This window comes from Triticum urartu, chromosome 6A, assembly GCF_056163025.1.
Source record: "Triticum urartu cultivar PI428250 chromosome 6A, HENAU_Tu73, whole genome shotgun sequence".
NCBI classification, from domain to species: domain Eukaryota; kingdom Viridiplantae; phylum Streptophyta; class Magnoliopsida; order Poales; family Poaceae; genus Triticum; species Triticum urartu.
The window spans coordinates 602,594,229-602,612,579 of NC_141878.1; the positions used below are offsets into that span (position 1 = coordinate 602,594,229).

General features: G+C 42.3%; 1 pseudogene; it reads right to left on the reverse strand.

Moving 5' to 3' along the window:
• Positions 1-2,836: 2,836 nt before the first annotated feature.
• Positions 2,837-15,931, reverse strand: LOC125517098 (putative disease resistance protein At3g14460; annotated as a pseudogene).
• Positions 15,932-18,351: the final 2,420 nt, after the last annotated feature.

An 18,351-nucleotide genomic window follows, 5' to 3' on the forward strand; every position in this document is an offset into this window, starting at 1 on the left:
TAGTACTTCTCTGCGATCGATAACAATTTTGCTCCAATCTTTCACTATTAAGCATTCATCGCTTTCAGAAATCCTGAATGCACTCATGTGCAATGTAGGATATCTTGGTCGTAAGCTAACCATTGACATGCGACCTTTTGTCTCGATCCACTGAGGCACAACTGTCATCGGGAGTCCCTGTTGAAGAACACCATATAATAATTAATATACTTAGCAATGAAAGTTTAGCTTCAAAAATAATGTATGCAAAAGATGCACTAAGGACAAATAGTAAAAATCTTACCATCTTTCCATTATAGATGTGATCGTAGTTCAATACGATCACTGTTGGTCGCACATTTTGAGTACTAACATTTCTACATGCAGGAAGAAAATTTGTCTTGACAATATGAAGATCCTAAAGCCATGAAACATAATGACTTATCTCCTCGCAGTTTAGTTCAGCCCCGAGACAGTAGTAGGTCCTGTCTACCAAGCGCCGGACATGTTTGCTTGAACCGAAATAAGCTGACAGTAGAAATTAGTTGTCAACTATTTTTGAATAAACAATATCAACGACATAAACATGGTTGAGAAAAACTCACATAATGATAGAACTGGAGGCGTCTGCACATCGACCCAGATGTCTCTATTACCTTCAATATCATCTTCCGGACGAATATCAAAGGTGATAACCATATCAGGCTCAAATGCATAAGCCTTGCATAGTGCTTGCCAAGTTTTGCATTCAAAATGGGTGTATGTGTCTGCATTGTATAATTTGACATTGAAAGTATACCCATGCTCGGTCTTCAAGTAAACTCTCTTTACCTCCATATCATTCATCGCACTGAAACCTATCTTATCCAAGACAAAAATTCGAGCATGGCAGGGGATGCGCTAGTAAAATAGTGAAAATTTAAAATTATAAGTTCAAATAAATGAAGCATAAGTCATGCTTTATTACGAAAAAATACTTGCTGCTGTGACTTACTGTATCCACTTCGAATGTCTCATCCAGCTTGATGCTAAAGCGCCTATTATCAACAAAGAAATTTCTGTCGCACAGGCCGCGTTAGTCTTCACAGTGTTCACACATAATAAAATCTTTTTCATCGTTAGACGACATTTCCTATGTTCATATAGGTGAAACATTAAACACTTATTATCTAACATTAATTAATATCTAACTAATTCTAATATTCATCTAACATTTGACATTAATATCTAACATATATTTCTATCTAATTCATCTAACATTTGACATTAATCTAACATTTATATAAACTAAAAATATATATAAAAAATTAAAAAAACAGAAAAAATAAACTAGTTAAGTTATATATATAGGTGAAACATTACTAGTTCTATTATTTCAACTAATTCAACTAGTTCTCTTAATTCAACAAGTTCTATTAATTAATTCAACTAAGAATTTACTAAAAATAAACTAGTTATATTAATTCAACTAGTTCAAATCTCATATACCTAATTAATATTTAACTTTTCTATCTAATTCATATCTAACATTTGACATTCATCTAATTAATAATTTGACATGCATTAATCTAAAAAACAGAAAATAAGTAAAAAAATGTGTGTGTGTGTGTGTATGTGTGTACGTACGAGCGGGGGGGCGGCGTACGGGCGGCCGGCGTACGGACGGCGGCGCGACGGGAGCGACGACGGGGACGGCGGCGTACGGGCGGCGGCGCGACGGGGGTGACGAAGGGGACGACGCAATGGGGCGCCGCGCGCGACGACGGGGACGGGGACGGCCGGGCGCGCGCGACGACGGGGGCGGGGACGGCCGGGGCGCGACGACGGCGACGGGGACGGGGCGCGCGGCGACGAAGACGGAACATGAACTAACTGAAATTTTTCACAAGTGTTGTATATATAGGAGAGGCCTTTAGTACCGGTTGGAGCCACCAACCGGTACTAAAGGCCTGCTCTTCCCCCCTCTTGGCCTGGCCAAAGTTGGCCTTTAGTTCCGGTTGGTGGCTCCAACCGGTACTAAAGGTGGTGCGCTGCCTGCACAAAGTTTAGTCCCACCTCACGGGTGAAGGGCAGTCGCACTGGTTTATAAACCCAGCCGCGGCTGCCCTTTCGAACTCCTCTATAAGCAGGCTTCTGTGCCTAACTACGGCGCGATGTCCTGTGAGTCTGCTGGGCCTTGTGGGCCTGAAATTGCACGCCCGTGGTCTATCAGGCCCACAGGGCAGCGCCCCAAATTTTTTGATATAGTTTTTTTCTTTTCTGCTTTATTCTTTCTTCTATTTATTTCTGAGTAGTTTTTTTCTTTTCTGTTATATTTATTTTCTTTTATTTATTTCTGAATAGTTTTTTTATATAGTTTTTTTCTTTTCTACTATAGTTTTTTTTTATTTTCTGCTATTTTTCTTTTCTGCTTTATTTATTTTCTTTTATTCATTTATTTTTATATACCATGCCTTTCAGTGTAACAGATGAGTTTTCGTCTGAAACCGGCCCTGATACTTTGAAAAAGATTGTCCAGTTTGTACACGAAGTACATCTAGTTTTTGCCATAACAGAAGAAGTCCGGAGTTGTAATAAGTTATTAAAAATAAAAAAGAGTTGCAATGCTCGTTAATTAGCTTCAAGCCTTTCGGAATAGTGTAAACTGCACTACACATAGCTCCGTGCAGTCTACCATATTCCTCAAGGCTTGAAGCTAAGCAACGTGAGCATTGAGCCTCTTCTTCATCGTCTCTCCACTCAGGGCTTATAAACCGCTCCTAGTCCCTCTCTCTTGGCGAGGTGGGACTAAAAAACATCTTACTAAGAAACTGTAGTACATTCACCCTTTAGTACCGGTTGGAGCCACCAACCGGTACTAAAGGTGGTGCGCTGGCTGCACAAAGTTTAGTATCATTTAGCTCAAAACAAATCATTAAATACATGAAAAATATCAAATGAAGGCAGAAATGGTTGAAAGTTGATGGCGTCGCTTTGAATGGTGCATACTGAATGCACAGAAAGTCTGGAGTTGTAATAAGTTTAAAAAATGAAATGCCTTTGTAACAGATGAGTTTAATTTCGTCAGAAACCCGAATACTTCGAAAGAGATTGTCCAGTTTGTAAATGAAGTGCATCCAGTTTTTGCCGTAACCCTTTCTACTTTTTTGAACAATCTATGTGGGTGAAATGATGATACCATGCCAAGTTTCAACTTTTTCAGAGTTCATTTGTAGTGCTTTTCAATTTCCAGGTCATTTAGTTCTCAAAAAAATCATTAAATGCATGAAAAATAGCAAATGAAGGCAGAAATGGTTGAAAGTTGATGGCGTCGCTTTGAATGGTGCATACTGAACGCAAAAAATATAAGAGCATTTAAATCATGATCTTATATTTCTTTATAGTCTGAATTGTCAATATGATCTTATACATCAAAAATACTTTGATCATCAATGATCTTTTTGTGTACAATCTGAATTGTCAATATGAGTCCTCAACGATTTATAAACCGGTGAAGGCTCATATTGCGGCCACAAATTCTACACATAGAGTTCAATGAAGACCAAGTGCTTGTGATAGTTTGAGAATAAACATATTTAAGGTGGTAAAAGCCTTGTTAGCTAGGGGAGCGAGGTGGGACTAAAAACAACTTGCCATAACCTCATTAGTACCGGTTCGTGGTACGAACCGGCACTAAATGGTGATGGTGGGGCCATAGCCTGACCGCAGGCTGCCACAACCTCTTTAGTACCGGTTCATGGCATGAACCGGTACTAAAGGTTCGCCACGAACCGGTACTATTGATCGCCGCCACGAACCGGTACTATTGAGCACATTAGTGCCGGTTTTTTTATAAACCGGCACTAATGTGCTTCACATTTGACCCTTTTTCTACTAGTGAAACTCTTCTTTACCATGGAGGCTTTCTGGCAAATAGTTTTTAGTTTTGTACCTTCTGAAACACTTGTATAATATGAGTTTCTGGTTGCTCTGTTTTCGGGGCCTTCTTCTTTCTCTGTAGTCTATACCATCAGTATGACACAATCTGCTGGTCCATCAAGTAGTCATGCCACTGACAAAGAACAAGCTGATGGTCTGTCAAAATGCAGCGTCACTGGCTAGCAACACTTGTCAATGCCACTGACAATGAGAGTTTTCAGTTTTGTACCTTTTGCAACAGTAACACTCGTACATCATGAGTTTCTGGGTGTACTGTTTTTTCATGCCTTCTTCTTTTTCCATAGTTTGTACCATGATACTGAAGCAGCATTCTTCTTGCATAATCAGATCTGAGCAACCTTCATGCTCAACTCTGAGCAACCTTAGGTAGTTTACGTCAGAGGAAAATGGGTCAGAGGAAAGGCATTAATGTCAAGAAAAAAAAGAAACTACACGTCTTCGATTTAGTAACCGAAGAGTTTAGAAAAATGGAATGTCTTAATTAGTCAAGGTTTGTTATGCCAAGTGAAAGATGCCCACATTTTGTTCATTCTCTGGTGCAACATTCAGTTATGTACCCATCCTTGACAAGCGGCTGCTGAATCGAGTACCTCAACAAGTATGATTTCACGAGGATAATGTCAGCAGAGATGTCCCAGGCCGAGAAGGAGGAGCGGTGTCCACGCTCGAGGAAGATCATCAGCCAGCCAATCAAGTACTCCCTCTGTATCAAAATATAAGACATTTTAGTTTTGAAGATCTTCTACTGTAGCATATAACTGAAGCAGACCATGATGTTGGTTCTGGAGTCTGGTCGCTGGTCCTTATTTCCAATGGTGTTGGAGATTGGAACCCTGGTTTTATCCTGCCATAGTAGTTCTCAACGTGACAATGTGATCTCCGCAGACTCGTATGACCGGGTGGGCTCACCGGAAACCCACTCTGCTCACCAGAACACAGTAGAAAAACAGAGTGAGTGGCCGCTGGCGCAAGAGACAGGTAGGTCGCAGTAGCCTCTCTCGCCAGCCCTCACTTGAGATACTCATAAATTCACAACTGACAAGACTAAATTTCTGTGGCTCATCTTGGTAGGACACCATGCTTTCCTAAATTTATCGTGGTAAAATATTGTGGAATTCAACCACTAAACCACATCTCTTGGCATGGATAACAATTTCCAAGGCAAAATGTTCTGAACATTCAGGTATAAAGTCAAATCAGTTGATCTATCACAGGTACAGCCTAGACAGTCACCTCTGTTCTTTGCTGTGCGCATGCACACAATACATAATCAAATAGGAGTAGTAAGTTACATGTATTTTTCTTTCAAATGCTACCGCTGGTACCAAGAATAACTTCTTGAAAAGTACTAGTACAAATAGCCAGAAGTTGTGCTCCTCGCTTAATTAGTTCCTTTGCATGACTCCGGTAATTATCAAAACAGAACCATTTGATCCGGCACAGTCTATGGTGTGTATTTTGTAGTTGCATCAACACACAAGTACTGGTCTTGCTGCAGAGTTTTGTTGTAGGAGGATCGCACTGCACCGCACTTGATATGGCCAACCAACAAGGTGAAGATGGTTATAAGGCCCGTCTAGCTTGCTTGCGTTCAACCTGCCTGCATCAATGTTTAACACACATCAAAATATGACCATGCACCTGGGTTTCATGGATAAGGTTTTTCATTTCCATGTATAGCATAGCTACTAACTTCATCGTCGAAATCATGAGGACTACAGAGTAAATTGGCATGCAACTGCCAACACTAAAGTGAAATACATCAACGGAAGCAAAATTATACTATTAGTTCGAAGCTGAATAATGAACCTACCTCTCTCCATGCACCTCCACAAGATCTGATGAAGATCCATGCAAAAGAATGCTGAAATCTTCTGCCTACTTCTTGTTGCTCTTCATTCCTCATGAAATTACTTGCTGGTCCTCCTGTTCATCCCCTGAATAAACTGAACGAGTTAAATGAACAGAGTGGAACAACAACTAAGAGTGGAACAACAAATAAGGTGACACCGTTGTGTTAATTTACCTGCAGATATGGAGTGGCGGACATTTGTGTCCAAGCTGCAGGGCTCCCTCGTGTACAACACGTACCATTTCCTTTTATTGTTCTCATCAGGTGCATATGCCTTGACATGGTCGATATGACTGAACCTATCCCACTCAGGGCCAGATTGTCCCGCGGCTATGGAAGTGAGCAACGTCAGGCTGCAGCATAACTCAAAATGCCTTGGGTTTACATCTTGCATGTATTCAGGAAGTGTTTCCATGGCATAATCCTCCAATACGAGCCTCGATCTCAAGCTTCCGCAGATTGGGAAGATTAGTGATCCTCTCCAAGTCAGGCTTTGAGCCACTTCCAGCTCAACAACAGAAGCAAAGTTCTCTAGTGAGATGAGGTGCTGGTTATTTTGTGCAGATATAGACTTTAAAGCCCTCGCATGTGAGGCGAGGCCAGGAGGAAGACACCTCAATCTGCAATTTTCGAGCTCAAGCACCTCCAAAAGAGGCATGGCTTGCACCTGCTCCTCCCACTCCCACTCCTCCCATTCCACCATTCCAGTTAACTCCAACTCCCTCAATCTCGGAAACGCAGCCGGTGTCTGGTAGGACTGCAGGAATTCAGGTCAACATGCTTGATGGCTGGAGCGCGACGGATCTTAATGTCCTGCAAACATGGGAGTTGACACAAGCAATCTGGTAGTTGGGTGCAACAAGCTAGATCAAGCATGAATATAATCCTCAAGCTCTTGAAGACCGGTGCTGATCTTGACATCATCCACCTTGGGAGCCGTCGGCCAAAAAATCCATTTATATCAAGATACTCTAAGCTAGGCGAAGGGCAGAGCTCATCAAACACACCCGCAATTTGTCGCTGTTCTTCCTCAGAGACACCCTTTTCATCTTTAATCAGCCCGTCATCTCCCAATCTACTGCTGCAGTATAAAAACAAGTGGGTCAGATGAACTTTCTCACCAAGCTTTGCCTTTGCCGCAGACGAGGTAACGGACACATTCTCCAATCTCTGCACTCCAAGAGATCTGAGCTCAGAAAGAGGGCCAAACTCATCCAAACTACACCAGACACCATCTGTCTGGGTTGGAAACCCACATAGGTTCCTTAGATTTGTTAGAACACTGAACCCCTTTGGTATACCATCTATACTAGAGTCATGAAAGTTAAGATACCTGAGTTGCGCTAGCTTCAAAATGCTATGTGGAAGTTTCACAGATTGCTGGCATTTTACAAGGCAAATGAACTGCAGAAATTTCATATTTCCAATGTTATCTGGCAAACTTGATATATCGGATTTCCATATGAACAAGTACCTCAAGTGCTTGAGTTTCCCCAAAGACTCAACCAATACAGCAACATCTACAGATTCTGTATGTAGAGTTTGTAGGCAGGGAAAATCAACAATCGAATCACTAGGCTTCATAGATATAGGGCCAACTAATATTAGTGTTCTCAGTGTCTTTTGTGCATGTAAGGAACTCCAGTCCAACCCATCTGATTCTGATACTTTCTTTTCCATAGACAACCGAAGGAACTTGTGTGCACTAAGTTTACTAATGAAACCAATATCTCCACTGTGAGCTGCTAGTGCCTCATCTCTAGCCACAAATTGAGCAAATGAGTGAACAACATCATGCATGCTGCAAACTTGCTGATCAGACCATTTTGTAACTGGCTCTATGAGGTTCCTCAGTATCAGCTCCTTGTAGTACCCTACTTATATTACCCGTTGTTCTTATTTGAGGGTTATTGTTCTTCTTTTGCTCCCGTAGTTCATGCATCTGAGGGGTGTACAATATGGGGTCAGGTGTGATCACCATTATTGCAACTTTCATGTTGCGAAGGACACCTCGGTACATAAAGGCAAACCCACATTGAAAGTCAACACACATATCGTGAAAGATACGAAACTAATCATGAAAAGTAATATGATTTGTGCCTATGTATTTCTTGGTGGCAAACAAATATTTCAACGCAAATTTTTTACACAAAAGGAAAGTCAAATTTAACTAAAAAAGATTAACACATTGCTTCCTTTGGTTCATAGGATCGGAATATCATAGGAACAGGAAAACCATAGGAAGTGAGACGGCATGCATCTCAATTCCTAGCTATCCTATACATAGGATAGAAAATTTTCCATTTAGTCTAGGCTAATGTTTTTTCCTTTGAAATGAAGGATTCATTCCTATCCTACAAAGGAATAGGAATCCATTCGTACAAATCAAAGGGATTCATGGGATTTTTTTTTCCTTTAAAAATCCTATCCTGTGAAATTCCTAAAAGATCCCTACAAACCAAAGCTGGCCATATGGGCCGGCCTTAGAGTGCCGGCCCTTTAGCACGACTGTTTGGCCCGGCACGGTACGGGCCGTGCCGTGCCGGCACGTTACTATTGAAGGGCCGTGCCTGGGCCTGGAGGCTGGGCACGCGGACCGGCACGAAACACCCGTTTAGTTTTTATTTTTTTATACTTTTATATAACGCCCAAGGCGTAACATAGCTATAAAATGCCTAAATAGCAAAAAAAGGCGGGCTGGCGTGCTTAACAGGCCAATGTGCCGGCCCATATAGCAGATGGGCGTGCCTGGGCCTGGAAGTGAGGCCCGCGTGCCAGCACGACACGACCGTGAAGGAAGCGTGCCGTAGTGGGCCGTGTCGTACCTGGACTGGGTCGCTTCGACCGGGCCATGCCGTGCCGGGCCGGCCCATGTGGCCAGCTTTGCTACAAACCAAGCGGGGCCAAACGTTGGTCTACCCAAATTCCCCTCGCCTCGTTGGAAAAGAAACGGCTCGGGCTCACTCCTCTGTCTCTCGTGCAATTGGGCGGCAAGGCGGCGAGGACGAAGGGCAGGGGGCACAACCAAGCAGAGGATACCGGTGCAGCATTTCCCCTCCCAGCCACGATCGGCGAGAGCTAGGTGAACCTCCTCCTCCCATTCTTCTTTCCCTCTTCTCCTAGGGTTCTTGGATTTGCAGAGCGAGCTCACGACCAAATTTGTAGATGCAGGGGACGAGCTTGGTAGATCTATGTTCTGTTGTCTCGTTTGTAGATCTATTGATTTGTATACCTTGATTTTTCCGTCAAAGTAGCCATGCCAGTAAGGGTTTGGCAGAATTTGTAACATCCAAAATCAAATCACAAGCTATTGTTACTTGTAGTCTTATTTAACTGCATATGCATCTTGATGTCCAGCAGTTTGGATATAATCTGTTTGGTCGCCATCTTCTCCATGACCTCCTGCTTAGTACTAGAATCTAAAATATGCATGTTTGCTTCCTAGAAAAATTTGCGCTTTCAGCATAGTTCTATACTTGATTGACTATGCTGTAATAAGCTATTTCTAATGGTACATGTCAAGCACACTGATGCATCATTTATTTCTTTCCTTCTGCTCGTTCATCTTGTTGCATCTCGATTAGGATGCAATATGGCGCTTCATTAATTTCATCAAGAACTGGGCATTTCCAATTCTTTTAGAAAATAATGTAGTTGTTGTATTGTACCCACACAATCAGTCTGACACCAATTCAGTTCTTGCTTTTGTTTCTTTAAGCAGAAGAATTCTGTAGATTGCTCACAACCATAATTTTTGGTTGTGGTTCTAATTAGTAGCCTTGATTTTCTAAAAACTTTCTGTTTGTAAGATATTCTACTCATCTGCTTACTTCGAAATCTGAATAATTGTATTTGTAGCACTTGAAATTGTTGACACATGAACACATCACGTGTACCCTCGACGCCGGGGGTGATGCACCGCAGCTCACGTCGAAGGAGACCCGACCGACAGCGCGATACGCAAGACAGTCGACGGGCGCTTTTGCAGACCCGAAAACCCCACACCCCCAGGAAGGACCCCGTCAGGGAGTGCGGCGGCTATGGGCTGCCCTAAGTCGATTCGCTCGCCCCTAGAGCCTCGGGATTCGCAGCTCTCAAACACGAAGAACAGCGAAGAACGAGAGAGAAAAACGGTGGAGAGATAAAACGTAGACTGAAAAAGTAGTATATTGATTTGTTCGATTGTGTGTTTTTCAATCGGCCGTCACCCCCAACATATATAAGAGGCGTCTGGACTTCCCGTACAAGTAAAGGATTCGTCTAGGCTTTCCTTACAAGAAAAATTACATCAATTCACGTCCTAGAGTCCTAATTCTATTCCAACTCGGATTCAGTCTGAATCTGGTCCAAACTTTGTCTTCCTTCTTGCGTGGGCCGCCGGGCTTGCATATGATCTCCGGTCAAGACGGCCCAAATATCAAACTTGTGCGCGTCGACAATACGAACAACTCTCATGTTGATCACTTTTTCAAATAAGGCCATCTTGAATACTTTCTGAGGTCATATTTATCTCTCAGTCGGACTCGGTCTTGCGGTAGACTGGATTATCCGAGTCTCGTAGTGAATTTGTAGGCTATATACTATCTCTGATGATAATAACTCCAAAATCAAAGTTTACCGTCTTGATGATACGCACAACTTCTGTATTGAACACTTCTTCATCTGAGGTCATTTTGCTAAACTTTCGAGCATATGTTCAATTTCACTCGGATTTGAGCTCATCCACTCGGATATTAGATACTTTCACTCGGATCGTCCGACTGAACTTTTCACTCGGATGACTATATTTCCACTCGGATGACTATATCTCCACTCGGATGACTATATTTCCACTCGGAAGGCACTATCTTACTTAATCGGCTAGTTTTCGTCCCGATGCTAATTTTTTCACTCAGAATATTTTCACCTGGAGGACAATTTCACTCGGATGACCATATTTCCACTCGGATGACTATATTTCTACTTGGATAATAATAAGTTCATCCGGTCAGCAAACTTTCACTCGACCGGTAAATTTTCACTCGACCGTAAATTTTCACTCAGATGGTAAACTTTTTCACTCGGATTTCCGACTGAAAACACAGCCTGATCTTGTCTTGTCTCTCCAGGCCACATACGACCTCGGATTGAGACGAATTATATATGGAAATCGATCGGCTCGACGAGACGAAACTTTTCTGTGTTGAAGGTTTTCCGATTCAAGGCCGTCTTGAGGGCCGAATTGCTCACGCATTGCATCAGACACTCATCAACATGTGTCTGGTGTCAAGCGTAATATTTTGGTCTCTGGCCTGTCCAGACCGTATTGACTATAACTTTTGCATATGAACTCGGATTGAGATGATTTATTTATGAAAATCGATCGTCTCGACGAGACGAAGACAATTCCTTTAGGGCACTCCTTCATCTGAGGTCATATTGAGGACGTAATCGGCCGAAAAGCACTCAGAACATTAAATTTTGTCACTCGGAGTACAGCTTCGGCCACTGAGATGAGGTCGAATGGCGATAGCCTAAACATCAAAGTTGTTCCACTCGACGATATGAAACTTTCTCATGCTGAAAACCCTTTCACTCTGTATCTTGCCAAAATCAGGTGTCAACACATGCCCCCCTGTTTTTCGGCAAAGCTTGCATGCCGAAAAATAATATGCATAGTGTTCGTTCTAAGGACGATGTCAACACTCCATCGGCCATTTATTTTTCTCAGGGCGATAATTATGTATCGTCCATGTTTGTGCTAAGGGCGATAATTGTATATCGGCCATTGCCTACTTAGGCTTCCTGCCACACACTCGGGTGGTACTTCTTCAAATATTTGCCATTGAGAGCTCGAGGTAACAATGCCCCTTGTATTGATTCCACCAAATATGAATTTCCGGGAACAACTCTTGTAATCCTAAAAGGACCTTCCCAACTTGGAGACCACTTCCCGAATTTTCTATCTCTTGAACCAATCGGCAGAATCACTTTCCAGACGAGATCGCCAACTTGAAAATTCTTCAACTTAACTTTCTTATTGTAAGCCCTTGCCACCCTCAACTTATCTCTCTCTATGGCATTCAAAGTAACCAAACGTTTATCAGCAACCTCATCAATGTTGTCCATCATCAAGTTATAGAAGTCTATTGCCGATAAATCATTTTGTTTGGCTATTCTCAAAGCATTCAAATTTACTTCCACCGGTAAAACAGCCTCCTGACCATATACTAGCTCATATGGAGTCACTTTCGTAGCACCATGCCTTGAGATTCTATGTGCCCATAAAGCTTCAGACAACAACTCATGCCATCTCCTCGGATTATCCTCAATCTTCTTCTTGATGAGCTTGATTAAAATTTTATTGCTAGACTCGGCTTGTCCATTAGCTTGGGCATAATACGGGGAGGAATTGAGCAACTTTATATTATAAGATTCGGAAAACTCTCTGACTTGGTGTGACATAAAAGATGAACCTTGATCTGTAGTTAACGTTTGAGGAATACCGAATCTATGAATAATGTGCTCGGTTATGAATTGAATTACCTCCATATGCGTCATGTTCTTGAGAGGTACCGCTTCAGACCATTTAGTGAAATAATCAGTTGCCACCAATACGAACCGGTGCCCTTTTGAGGAAGACGGATGGATTTGTCCAATGAAATCTAAACCCCAACCTCTGAAAGGCCACGGTTTGATAATAGGATGTAACATAGCAGCAGGAGCCAATTGAATATCACCAAACTTTTGACAAGCTTCACACCCCTTATAATATCTGAAGCAATCATTAATCATAGTCGGCCAATAAAACCCAGCACGTCGCAATAACCATTTCATCTTGGGAGCCGACTGGTGAGTGCCACAAATACCTTCATGTACTTCTCCCATAGCAACTCTTGCCTGGTCCTCGTCCAAACACTTTAGAAGAACATCATCGACTGTTCGGCGATAAAGACCATCATCTCTCATTGTATACTTGAAAGCCATACGCCGAACAGCCCTGTCCACCCTTTCACTCGGATTGCACAAGTAATCAACAATGGGCTTCCTCCAGTCGGGATTGTCATATGCACTAGATTTTTTGTCAATGACCGAATTAGTGGGTTCTGGTTCGGCCTCTTCTACACTGGTAAGACAAGACATCGGACTTTGAGAAATATGAAACATGCCATGATCAACATGGTATCCAGATGCTTGTTGTGCCAACTCATTTGCTTTCCAGTTGTCATGTCTAGATATATGTGCAATGCTAAAACAATCCAAAGTAGAGATTATATCTAGACATTTATCAAGATAAACATTAAGTGATTCATCCAAACACTGAAAGACTTTGGATATTTGCTGCACCACTAGTAACGAATCACCATAAGCCTCAATATGTGTAACACCTATAGCAAGTAACATCTCTAGGCCGAATAACAATGCTTCATATTCGGCTTGATTGTTTGTGCAAAAATATTCCAAGCGGCATGAGGCTTCAAAAACAGCACCATGAGGAGATATATAAACAATACCAACACCTTGGCCATTGCTACAAACTGAACCATCAAAGTATAATCTCCATGGTACTAATGAAACAAGGTTCATATCAACATCATGCTTGTCATTAATCCGATGTTCAACAATGAAATTAGCAACAATTTGGCCTTTCATGGACTTTAGAGATTCATAAGCCAAATCATATTCAATCAAGCATAAGCCCACTTGCCAATTCTACCACTAAGAATTGGCCTATGCAACATGTATTTAATGACATCGGTTTGACAAGCTACTACACAAGCACTCGGCACTAAATAATGTCTCAGTTTTGTGCAAGCATAATATAAGCATAGACATAATTTCTCAATAAATGTATACCTTGTCTCTGCGTCCAATAAGCGGCGGCTCAAATAAGTGATGGCATGCTCTTTTCCTTCGGTCTCTTGAGTTAGAACAGCACCAATAACTCCTTCCTCCGCTGCAATGTAAAGCCTGAAGGGTTCCCTATGCTTGGGTGCTTTCATCACCGGAGGAGTGCACAAATAACTCTTGATCATATCAAATGCTTCTTGCTGTTTTGCCCCCCAAGTGAAATCAGCATCACTCTTCAACCGAAGGATAGGAGTAAATGCATCAACTTTCCCTGATAGATTAGCTATGAATCTTCTCAAATAATTGACCTTGCCAAGGAACTTTTGCATATCTCTCTTGCATGTTGGAGCCTCCACTTTCTGTATAGCCTCTATCTTTTTGGGATCAATCTCTATGCCATCTTCATGAATAATGAAACCCAAAAACTTGCCAGCTGACACGCCAAAAGCACACTTCAAAGGATTCATCTTCAGTCCATACTTTTTCATCCTTTCAAAAGCTAAACGCAAATCGGCCAAGTGAGATTCGAAAGCATCCGATTTGACAACAATATGATCAATATAAACTTCAAGTATGATACCGAGTAAATCATGAAAAATCAAATTCATGGCCCTTTGATATGTGGCTCCAACATTTTTTAATCCGAATGTCATCACTGTCCACTCGAATAAACCAAGGAAACCAGGACATCGGAAAGCCTTTTTGTACATGTCCTCTTCGGCCATAAAAATTTGATTGTATCCGGCATTACCATCTAGAAAGCTAATAACCTTATGTCCAGAAGCATCATTAATAAGCATATCGGCTATTGGCATAGGATACTCATCTTTGGGTGTAGCCCTATTCAAATCTCTGAAATCAATGCACACCCTCAACTTGCCGGATCCTTTCTTCTCCACTAGGACAATGTTAGAAATCCACTCGGCATACCTGCAAGGTCGAATGAAATTAGCTTCAAGCAGTCGACCGATCTCTTCCTTGATCCGGTCATATGTTTTCGGATTAAATTTTCTGTCCGACTCTTTGTAAGGTCTAAAACCGGCCTTTATAGGCAACCGATGCTCCACTAGCTCTCGGCTTGACCCTGGCATCTCATGATATTCCCATGCAAAGCAACAAACATATTCTTTTAATAGCTCGATTAACTTAGCCTTACAATCGGCTTTCAAATTTTTGTTTATAAATGTCGGTCGAGTGACGGAACCATCTCCAATATCTACCTCTTCTAACGGATCGGCTGATGTAAAACCTTGTCCAAGTTTATCCATGTCATCCAACTCCTCTATAGACTCATACATATCGTTCTCACTCGACCGATACTTTACAAGACGTTTTTGTTACCACTCGGAATTAGGATCCATTTAAACATATCATACCTTGGAGCCGATTGCATTCAGTCGGCTTTAAAGAGACGAGCACAAAACCATTCTTGGTCGCGCTGAGAAAATCAAATTCTGATAAGTCATGTCCCGTCAAGCAAGTAGCATTGGGATGTTGCCAATCCACCGATGCATCGGCCAAAGCAACACAGGCTGAGTTATCCGCATGAATGACTTCTACTTCATCATCAACCCACTGAATCAAAAACTGATGCATAGTGGATGGCACGCACTGGTTTGCATGAACCCAATCGCGGCCTAGTATGACGTTGTAGTTACCTTGCACCTCAGCGACAAAGAATGCAGTAGCCAAAGTTTTGCTTCCGATTGTAAGCTCCACATACATCACACCTTTGGCTTCAGTTTTCTCTTTGCCTTCAAATCCGTTGAGCACCATATTGGTCTTGATCAATTCTTCATCAGGCAAACCCAATTTCTTGAAGACCGAATAGGGCATAAGATTTACCACAGCACCACCATCAACAAGCATCCGAGTGAGCGGTGACCCATTGATATGACCTCTGAGATATAATGGTTTCAGATGCGTTACTGGTTCTTTTGGCTTCTCGAATATCGCGTTTTTAGGGCCAAAATCCAGCTGAGCCACCTCCCCTTCCTCATCTACAGCACGAAACTCAGCAGGTAAGTAATACACCATATTGATATCCATACCTTCATGAACCGGTGTAGACTCATAGTCCAACATATCAGCCTCCTCCTCAAGTGCATCCACCGATTCAGAAATTTGTCCGAGTGAAGAGGAAGCAATAGGTAACGTAGACGATGCAATGATTGCGTCGTCCTCTTTTGGTAGTGTAGGTGCTGCTGTGATAGGTGTAGAGGCCACTGTATCTTGTATTTGTTTGGGCCTCCACACTTGTTTTGTAGGTACCATAGGACGAATGTCATTGAACAACTTATCCCTTTGCTTCTCAGCCTCTTGTTCTGCCATCTTGACTCCTTAACCTCTGTAGTTTCCTCTTTTGTGTCTTTGTTAGCCCTGGAGGACACCACTTTGGCTGAGTGTATTTAGGATCTCTCGTTTTTACCTGGCTGGTGCTTGCTTCATGGTCATTAGCCGAGTGCTTTGGCGCGATAGCAAGTATCGGCTCAGTCGGATTGCTAGGGACAATCGGCTGCCGTATGGCGAATGTTTCGGTGCCCAAGATAAGTGAGTCGGCATTCATTTTCTCCTTGCCTTTTCCCGACTCAACTGTTGCAACACTTGGTGATTTAACACGCCATTCTTTTTGACTTTCCAGATGCATGAAATTTCCACTCGGGCGCAACTTTTTACTCTGATGGAATCCACTCGGATGGATGTCATTCGGATGGAATTCACTCGGATGGAATCCACTCGGATGAAAGTCAGTCGGATGTAATCTACTTGGCCACATTTTTTCACTTGGATAGCTTCCACCTGGGTGCATTCTTACACTCGGATAATTTTCACTCGGTTGCATATATTGACCAACCGACTGATAGTCACCGATGTTGAGTCGGCCATTATATGAGTAATCAAGTCGATCCCACACAGATTGCCTCTGCTCTTCTGAAAACTGCGCCCTTGGTCCACTCTGTTTTGTATACCGACTGAACATATCAGTTGATGGTGACCTTGGTTGTTTCAGATGAGTCGGTCGATTGAAACTAGAACCGGCCGACTGGTTAGCATACTTGGATAGCAACATATCAAAAGTTGGCTTGATCCGCTTGCGCTGCACTTTAGCTTCATTCTTCTTCCACTTGCCAATTTCTGGACTCTTGGGCTTGACAAATTTAACACAAGTATTTTCTTGCACTTGCGGTTGCCCCCTGAGTGTAGGATTCTTGATGGTGATTTTGATCACTTCCTTGCCATCGGGTTGCTTATCAAGCACAACCTGTCTCCCCAAGACCTTGTTGACCTCCTTGTCTTTCCTGGGCTCACCAACAATGACATTAGCTTTATTAGCAGATTCGGCTACCTCTGGCCGAATGAGTAGTTTCTTCCCCTCCAAATCCATGGTATTCATTGGGAAAGGTTGTTTATCAACTTGCATCTTAGAAAAGTTCAATCATCCGTCATTAATGGCCGATTGTATCTGTCGTCGAAAAACATTGCAATCGTTAGTAGCATGAGAAAAAGAATTATGATACTTGCAATAAGCACGCCGTTTTAGCTCTTCGAACGGCGGTAAAGTATGAGATATTCTAATAATCTTAGCCTGCAGCAAAGCATCAAATATTTTATCACACTTAGCAATGTTAAAAGTAAACTTCATCTCTTCATCACGATTCTTATGAATCGGTTTCAAATCATTACAAGTAAAGGGTTTGGCCTTAGATGGCCAAACAAATTCAGTAGCAAAAACATCACCCTCATCGTCCGAGTGATCACTATCATCTTCCACCATATTCATCTTTGGACGATCGGCTTTGTATCTATGCACTTCTTTGAGGTCTTTGCTTCGGCTTTCCTGAGCCAAAGCCCTTTGTAAGACTTGGTTGATATTTAAGAACTCATAGCCTTCTAGCTTTTCTCTGATGGGAGTTCTCAAACCACTCAGCACTAGGTCTGCCAAGTCTCTCTCAGTTATCACCAAACTAAAACACCGGTTTTTTGTTTCTCTAAATCTCTTGATGTAATCGGAGACCGATTCATCATGCTTTTGTTTAACCGATGTTAGGTGTGACAACTTGAGTTCATTGTCGCCGCTATAAAAGTGATCATGAAATTTCTGCTCTAGCTGCGACCAAACTCGAATGGAACCATGGGGTAAAGAAGAAAACCATGAAAATGCAGTACCAGTTAATGATAAAGGAAATAAATGCACTTTCAATTCATTCAATGAGCCTGCCTCACCCAATTGTGCCAAGTATTGACTAACATGCTCCCATGTGGTTTTTGTGCCTTCTCCATTAAATTTAACAAAATCTGGAATTTTATATCCTGGAGGGCACTGGATGGCATCAAAGTACTCGGGGTACGGCTTTTGGTAAATCCGATTCCGAGGTAACTCAACTCCAAAATTCTCTCGAAGCATCTTAGCCATCTCCTCTCTAAGATTAGCTAGACCATCATCCATAGTGGACGATGAAGCTTGTGGCAATGGCATAGGAGGAGCAGGGTTACTAGCTGTAGGTAGGAATTGTGGCATGTACGTCGACCCATAATTTGGTAATGGTCGAGTGGATGTAGCTGTAGGTAGGGTTTGGTTCGGTGTTGCCACCGAACCTGGCATGCTCATAATAGGATTAATGGGTGTAGCCACAATCTGATTTGTTTGGGTAGGATAATAAGTCATCGGCATGGGAGGAGCCAATGAGATGGGCAAAGACAGATTAGGGTTTTGCACATTAGCAGCTACACCATCATTACCACTAGACGAT